The sequence below is a fragment of the Rhagoletis pomonella genome, unplaced genomic scaffold (genome assembly GCF_013731165.1).
Source record: "Rhagoletis pomonella isolate Grant_MI unplaced genomic scaffold, Rhpom_1.0 Rhpom_scaffold_00057, whole genome shotgun sequence".
NCBI lineage: Eukaryota > Metazoa > Arthropoda > Insecta > Diptera > Tephritidae > Rhagoletis > Rhagoletis pomonella.
The window spans coordinates 191,686-200,590 of NW_023458611.1; positions in this window are offsets into that span (position 1 = coordinate 191,686).

Consider the following 8,905-nt stretch of genomic DNA (forward strand, 5'->3'; position numbering starts at 1 on the left):
TTTCGACCCTTTTGAATGGCAGATGCACTGAAAGAAGTGGAGGAGAAGAACCCGAGGTCCCAGTCGATGACGATGGAGTCGATATCTCAGCGCCTGACTATGACGAAAAGTGCCAAAGCTGCTTGAGCTGACGGCCTGTCAGCTAAGCTATTTATTTACGATGGCAAGGAGGTAATAAGGTGCATGCCCGACGACTGGAATTCAAGTGCTCTCTGCCCAATCCACAGGAAAGGCGACCCCGCCATGCGTGCCAACTACCGCGGGATCAGCCTACTAAGCATAGGATGCAGGGTCTTATCGAATGTATTGTCTGCCATTGACCAGGTATTCGGTGACAGGTAATAAGGTCAATTGACTTTATTTCCCACTCTGGTTCGAAATAAAGTCAATTGACATTATTGCCTTTTCAAAAGCGAAATAAAGTCAACAAAAATTTGAAAATAAAGTCATTGACGCTATTTCCTCATTCAAATGGAAATAGCGTCAACAATGCTTAAAGTATGTCGATTCAAAGAAAATAATGTTTTTCTTACAATAAACATTGCCCTGTGAGTGTTGTTTTTTAATAGATGAAAAAGGCTTTTGTCAAATCCTCAGTGTTGTGATATTAATCCACACACAATCATGAACTACCGCCAATTGATTCTATTAAAAAAAAAATTAAATTACGAATATGCGCATAGCTGGCATACGACAAATATTTGAAGAAAGAGTGGAGAAATGATCCATAACTTGCAAAACATTTTTCGTTTATACAAAAATAAAGCGAACACTATTAAATTGAAGAAACAGTGCATGTCCAAAAACCCCGGGGGAGCACTGAAGAAATTCTGTGTTTTAAATTAGCATATTTTGAACGAATTCGGAATGTCTAAGGTGGAAAAGAACCCAACCTTTCTATAAGGAAACAATTATAGAAAAAGAATTTTCTTACACTGTATTCATGTCTCCGCCAGCAGTCATTTATAAGCAGCTAAGGAGAACGACGACACTATTTATTAGATGGCACATTCAACGAGCCAATATGCGGGTATAAACAATTATTGATTATTTAATATCGGAACCGAGATCATATATGTTAATTGATTGGTTTTCGCACACTTTTGATACACAAATTATATGCTTTTTTACTGCAGACAAGTTGTTGCATCAAAACACAGCAGAAATCTTCCAATCAGGGCTGCCAACTCTCCTTAGTTATGAGGTGCCATATTGAGGATAAAAAAAGTGCCAACATGTGCCAAAAAGAAAAATAAAAGTGCCAAAAAAGGTGTAATTCCTTTTAATCATTCACATTTAGCAATAAAATAAAGCCACATTTTCAAAACAAAAGTGCAATGATAAAATAAGATAAACCAGTTGAATAGCCTTTATAAATTAGAAAATTTTAGTTGAGAAAAAGAAGTGCACGCAAAGGATTTCACTAAAATGTATGGAAATGTTATTTTTTTTACAAAAGTGCCATTTGAAGTAAAATAGGAACAAATGGTACGGTTTGAGCGAAGTTGACATCCCTGCTTCCAATAACTTACAAATATAAAAATGTGAAATATCGAGGGCTGGAATTCATTAATACCCTCTATCTGCAATTTGCACAAAAACTAATTTGTGATTTTAGAAACCATCTGGGACTTATTACCTGTCGTTATATAAGGTAGCATTAATATCACTAATGACAGTTAAAGCTTAGGTGGATTTTTTAATCAGAATCTCATCTTTGTGAAAAGTGTGCAGATAGGGGTTATTATTGAATATAAGCCCTCGATGTTTAAAATATATAAAAATTTTATTTCAACGTATACAACAAATAAATCTACCTGCGTTACAGCACGTCGGGAGACGGGGAAGGCGGGGCCGCGGCGTAGCTAAGCAAATTTAATGTTTGAAAGAGAAATAATGTCAATTGATTTTATTTCGTTTTTAAAAAGGTAATAATGTCAATTGCCTTTATTTCACACCAGGGTGAGAAATAAAGTCAATTGACATTATTTCCGTTGATCTTATTACCTGTCACCGGTTTGAAATCTTAAGAAAAAACAACTGCTTAGTTTTTTATTCATAAGGCTCATTCACTGAAATCTTCTTCCGAATTGTCCTTACTATCGCTTCCATTCAACGATATTTCTTCCAACCATAGAACTTGTTCTTCATAGGTACCCCTCTCAAAAAGTAAAAAAAATTTAGTTCAAAACAGAAAATAGCCAACAAACATGTTAAAAACTGAAATAAGTACTGCAAACAAGATTACCTTTACTGCTAACGTTCGCCTATCAGGCGTCAAAAGAGCGTGGAACTCTGCCGCGCAAGGCCACTGTACAATATGCGCCTGCTAACAACCTCGTACAGCGCTAAACTGAGTTGCCGTGAACGCTTACTTTGATAATTAAAAGCGTTTCTGAAATATCGCGAGAAAACCGAATTCGTTCTGCCTCACAGGCGAACGTTAGTGTTCTAGGTTAATTTTCCCTGTCACATATAAAAAATGTATTTATGTAAGTATGTCAAGGCTTTGATCAAAAAACTACCGAATCGACTTGAATAATTACACTGTACAGCACATGGCTGGGCATTCGACCAAACGAACTTTTTTTAAGAGATTTAGTCATAATTAAAAAGTCATTTCTCCGTTTATCGAAGTTAGCCTCCGAAATCGAGATATGGTCCTTCAAAGTTCGAAATTGGACCTTTGGCGAAAAAGTATTCTTAATTATTGTATGCAAACAACTAAAAAAGTAAAAATACGGGCGTTGTTCGCCTTTGCTCTTATTTAAACGTTTTTTGTGCAAACTCATATTACAGGTGCTATAAGGGGTCAAAGGTCAGATCCTCGAAAAATTAAAATACTTATATTTCAAAAAATTTTGAACTGATTTTTAAGTGCTATAAGGGACCTGTAATATAAGTTTGCACAAAAGTTATATATCGTTTAAATAATAGCAAAAGGCGGCCCACGCCCATATTTTTAGTTTTTTAGTTTTTTACATACAATAATTAAAAATATTTTTTTACCAAATGCCCAACTTTGATCTTCGAAGGCCTATATCTCGATTTCGGTGACTAACTTCGAAAAACGAGGAAATGACTTTTTTCCTTAGGACCCAGTCTCTTAAAAAAATTGGTTTGTTCCAATACCCAGAAAAAAAGTCGATTTTGCCGTATCTCTATTGTAATTTCTTCATAAAAAACATTTGATCTGGGAAAATTAAAGTGTAATTTTTCCAGCAACAAGATTTCGCAGAACCAAAGTATGCAGTTGATATAAGTGTATTTACATATCATTTCCCAAAGGCTTAATTATAGTCGGATTTAGTTTTTATGCAAAACATATGCATTATATGTACATTAGGGTGGTCCAAAAATGCATGTGAAAAAGTAAAGTCGGAATTTTTATGCTCTCATCGCCTAGGATTGTTCTATACCGAAAAAAATATACCCCTATTTTATTTGGACGTCGCTCAAAGCGCCTAAAGTTTTACATGCATTTTATATGGGGAAAAAACAACTTTTCGTAGAAATGGTATAGAATTCTTGAAAGTAAATATTTTTCTATCGGAAAACTCTGCTTATCTGCAGGAGATTCCCAATAATAATACCCAATTGTTTATTTAATAATTTTTTCATCGCAGCTGTAATTTATAGGTCCACCATAAACCCACGAAAACCCGAAAAATGCAATGGGGGGACAAATAAAAAATCGCTAGTATAAAAAAATGGTTAAACAAACAAAAGGGTACTATTATCGAAAGTGTCCTGAAGAGGACAAGTTTTCCGATCGAAACATATTTATTTCAAGTATTCTACATCATTTCTACGAAAAGTTGCTTTATTCCCATATAAAAATACATGGAAAACTTTGAGCGCTTTGAGCGACCTCTAAATATTTTTTGATTTCAAAAAAAAAATAGGGGAATATTTTTTTGATATAGAACAATCCTAGAGGGTGAGAGCATTACAATTCCGACTTTACTGTTTTTGGACCACCCTAATGTATATACATACATACATACATGTATATATTGAAAATAGGGATTTTTACGAAAAAGTTGTTCACAAAAGTCGTACTTGTGGTAGGTTTTGGTTTATATATGTACATACCAGTATACTAGAAAATGCGCACTTGGTTTGCGGCGCCTGTGTTGGCCATTGCCAAAAATAGCTCTGAAAAACAAAAAGGGTCCCTGATCCACCTACCGTAAAAAGTTATCCTATATGTTAATCCAGGCATATATACGATATTTCGTATTTTGCAATCCAGGCCATAAACTATCTGTTTGCAAAATTTCATGCACAAACAAATTCACAATTATAATATTTGTAGGATAAGTTTAACTTCATTAATGAAGAATAAAAGTAAGCATTTCACAGTTTAGCTTAAATAAGAAATACATACATATGTATGCGTTACAACCAACTTTACAAGACATTGCTGAGCACTTTAGGTAAAATTTTTTAAACATTTACACTTTTGTTTTTGTAGTAAGGCATAAATGGGCAGTTTGGCTATTAGTACTGAGGACCTTCTGATGATAACATTGAGGGGAAAGTACTCAATTTTTTCCCATAGTATGAAATGAATACTTTGGTAAGCACTTTTATAATTAGTGATGATGATACTCAGCTGTCATATGATACTCAGCTGTCGTGTAGGGAATTGATTCGTTTTTGATTTATAGCTATTTTAAAATAAAATCTGAAGTCTTTTACCATATTTTTGCATATTGCCACGTCGTTTTAGACTAATTGAAATCTTAGTGTAATAAACAAAGTGAAATCAATATATGACATATTTATTTTAGATACGCTTATTTGAAAACACTTTTGTCATGTCATTAACCCATTTGCCAGTAGCAACGTTATAAATATATTTCAAATTAAAAATTTTTTATTACAATTCCAAAAATAATTGGTTTTAGAAAAAATTCCAGGCACTTGCTGTTTATGCAGAACTACGCACAAATAAAAGCGCGGTAAAAAAAGGAAAGTACGGTTATTGTGCCGGAGGATGTTACAGAGAGAAGGGAGTCGATGAATGCGTGTGGTGTTCAACTGACTGCATTATCTATCCAAGGTTGCGGCCTGCACTTCAATCGAGTGAAATCAATTATTCAAATGCCAAGCGAAGACGACTCAATCCTGATGCAGTTCAACCTACTCAACTTTCATTCTATTCTATTTCCTGATTTTCACAGTATCAGCCAAAGCGATTTTGGGTAAATCCCTTAAATCGCGCCACTCATTTTGTTTTTTATATTACTGGTTACTGAACCCAAAATCTCAAGTCTCACTCTAGGATAAGCTCTTACTCTATTCATCTTTTTTAAAAACGGTACGGACATATGGAATACAATTATGGGGCTCTGTGGACCCTCCACTATAGAAATAGATACTCCCAAGGTTCCTATTAAACAATCTTTAAATGATTGCGAACGCTCCGTTTTATATCACAAACAACCAAAAACACCGGGACCGTAATCCTTATTGGTGCTTCTGCAATAAAAACTACCCTTGGCGCACCAACAACAAATTCATGATCACCGAAATCCTCCTTTTCTCATATAGTATTTTTTTTTTTTTTGTAGGAGAGGGAAATGCTTTATGCACTGGCCGGGGCGCTAGTCTCTATACTGCCTTCCCCGAGTGTGGGACCCCACCGAAGCGTGTTGGGCTACTCACTAAAACCCAAACTCCAACCGCCCGCGCCAGAATCCCGCATCTGGCACCGCAATTCTGCATATCTCCAGATGCAGGAGCGCGCTGCTAGAGCGGAGCTGCTCTGTTGTAGGGGCGTTTCATTCGGGTTTCCTCAGTAGACATCCGTCCTCTCGTTTGCAGCGGAGTACGAATTTCATGTATCTTGCTACTGCTTCCCACTTGTCTGCACTGGAGATCATTACCCGAATTATGTTGTTTGGAGTTATGCCTCCGTATCTTTCTTCCAACATTCTGCGCGTGAAGAATGTATGGTGCACGTTATCTTCGACGTTTCTACAGTAGTGATAGAACCGTGAGTCCACCCTTCCCATTCTATGAAGATATTCTCGGAAGTAACCATGACCGGTGAGGAATTGCGTCAGGTAGAAATCGACTTCCCCATGCGGTCTATTCAACCACGTTTGAAGGTCGGCTATCAGGGTGTGCGTCCAACGCACTTTTGTGCTCGCGTTCCAGTTTTGTTGCCACGCCCTTGCCGCGGCAGCTGCTCGACCTATCTCGGCACTGAGACTGTAAATCTCTTTTCGCTCGTCAGCAAGTAGCTCAATTGGCATGACGCCAGAAATAACTAGAACCGCGTCCGCGGACACTGTACGGTATGCACAAGCAATAGCAAGTAGTGCCCCTCTGCGCTGGACCGGAGACATTTGAAACCGGTATTTTTTGACTTTCAATGCGTCGCCCCATATTTCTGCCCTGTACAGGAGTACCGACTGGACTGCTGTCATCAGAAGTTTCCGGCGGCGTAGCTTCGGGCCGCCCACGTTCGCCATCAGCTTAGAGCCACCGCAGCTCTCTGCGCGATGGTCGGGGTTAGCAATCTATATCGCGGCCGAGTCTGATTGATCAACATGTCAGGTTTCCTTTCTCTCTCCTCCTCTTTGTTCAAGAAACAATTGGTCCAGCAGGTCATCAGCTACCCTACTCCTGTTCATATTGCATTGTATAAATTTAATCGTATTCTCCCAAGCTTTGTCTTAGCCTCAGCAAGGGCATCCTTGAAGGCCTTGCACGCTCCCGACCCGAGCAGGTGATTGGCATTTTTCTGTCCATCTCCTGCCGAGCACAGGTAGCAGCTTGGGTTCTCTTTACATGCAGAGGCTATGTGGCCACATTTCTAGCATGAACTGCTTCTGTCTGAGACTTTTCAGCCCGCCTTTTTGTGGCCATATCCCAGACAACGGAAACACCTTTGGTCATCCGCGCGCTCTCGGACACGGCAGATAATCCAATCTAGTCGCAACTTCCCTTTTCAATAAAAGTCCGACCTGGCAGTTTGTCGATTTCCACCACGGCCATTCTTTGTTCTCCCGAGTTTACAGCGAGGAGAGAGACGCGAAGTTGGCCATTAATCTTGTCTCCGAATTCCCCGCGTATAGAGTTCTCCACTTCTGGGTCCGTGGTTAGGCAGTCCATGCCCAGAACTTCTAGACGTTAACGTCTAATGAGAATATGGGCATCTCCAAGCTGGCCAATGGCAGTGCACACATTTTCCTTAAATGCCGAGTTGTCGCCACAGCGCTCCATTTCGATAAGCACGCCGCCTTCGCGGGTTTTCCGAAGAGATCGAATTACGGTCTCCGTCTCCTCACGTTGGAGCTTGCCACGTATCGTTCCCAGCACCTCTGCATAGGTTTTGCCTTCAGCTGGCTTAATGATTAATTTGGCGAGACTCTTCTTTTTTCTCACTTACTTCTTTTTTTTTGCGCCTGAAGGGGAAATTCCAGAATATCTGTTGGACGAAATTATCGACCTTTCTGATGATGATGACGATGACCAAGATATTAGAGAGAGCAGTGATGTTGATCCACAGCCGCCTGCTAAAAGGCAACTGGCCAAATCATTAATTTAATTTATTTAATTCTTTTACTTAAAACTTTTCATAACTAACATTTCAAAATTATATTTTTTCCATATTTTTATAATTTCTTGTTCAATGTTTCTTCAAAACCAACACTGAAAAAATTGGTGCATAAGAAATGAGAAGTAAATTAATATTAAGCTGGAAAACGCAAGTTTTGTATTGTGATTGCTTTCTTTTCAAATGAAATTTATTGAAGAAACTGAGAAGCATATTATAGATCAAACAGAAAGCAACAAAGACTTAGTTTTGTTGAAAATATGTTCAAAAAGCATGAAAAAAAATTTCCAACATTTTGCTTCATAAGCACTACAAAAATTTTCTAAATCAATTTTTTTTTTAAATTTAATTGTTGCACGGTCTCTAGCAATAATTTGGCATTTACAGATTGAAAAAATATCAATTAGTCGACGAGTTATAGCCAAAAAACCATATAAACAATATGCTGAAAATCGGCATTTGACTGCAAAGTTCGAAGGTCGATTAAAAAAAAATTCGAACTAACATAAACAAACGCCGCGATACGAGTCTTCTAATTTAGCCTCTATTTTCACCCCTCACTCTCAGAATCGACCTAACTTTTGCTAACCTGAATTTGTTCCACAGTGTAATTGTACCGAGTTTGGAAAATATTGATGGAGTGGTTACCGAGATACACATGTGTGGTCATAAGTGGCCGGTGCCACGCTCATTTTCCAAAAATTTGTTATAGACGTATTTTTTGCTAATAAATTATTGCAAACATTAATTTTCAGTAAATTACTTTCAGTAGTTACTGATTTATCGAAGATTTCTTATATCTCTAAATTACCGTCATATGGGATGTGGGCGTGGCTACTGTCCGACTTTGAAAATTTTCAGCCGTCTGATATGATTTACCTGGACTAACAACCGTGCCAACTTAAGGAGAAATCGGTAAAGCGTTTACCGAGATACATATATATGTACATTAGACTGCATCACCAAAAATGTTGCAGTTTTTCCGCCGGGATTAAAAAATTAATTATATTTTAAGACTTCCACCAAAATATTGCGGAAAAATTTGAAGATATACGTGAGCTGGACCGATTTTAAAATGGGTTTTTTTTTTTTTAAATAGTTTCTTAAGGGATTTTTTGGAAAAAATACCATCAGATGACAAAACAGTGTAAGCTTAAAAGTTCTATAAAAAAAAATATTCAAAAAGTTTTTCAACGGAATCATAATAATGAAATTTCGGATGCTGTTTTTTTACTTTTTTCAAAGATTTATTTAAGAAAAACTTGAATAACTGGGCCAAAACTATACCGATATAGACTTGTGAGGTATCACTGGAAAGGTATTTTCTCACCC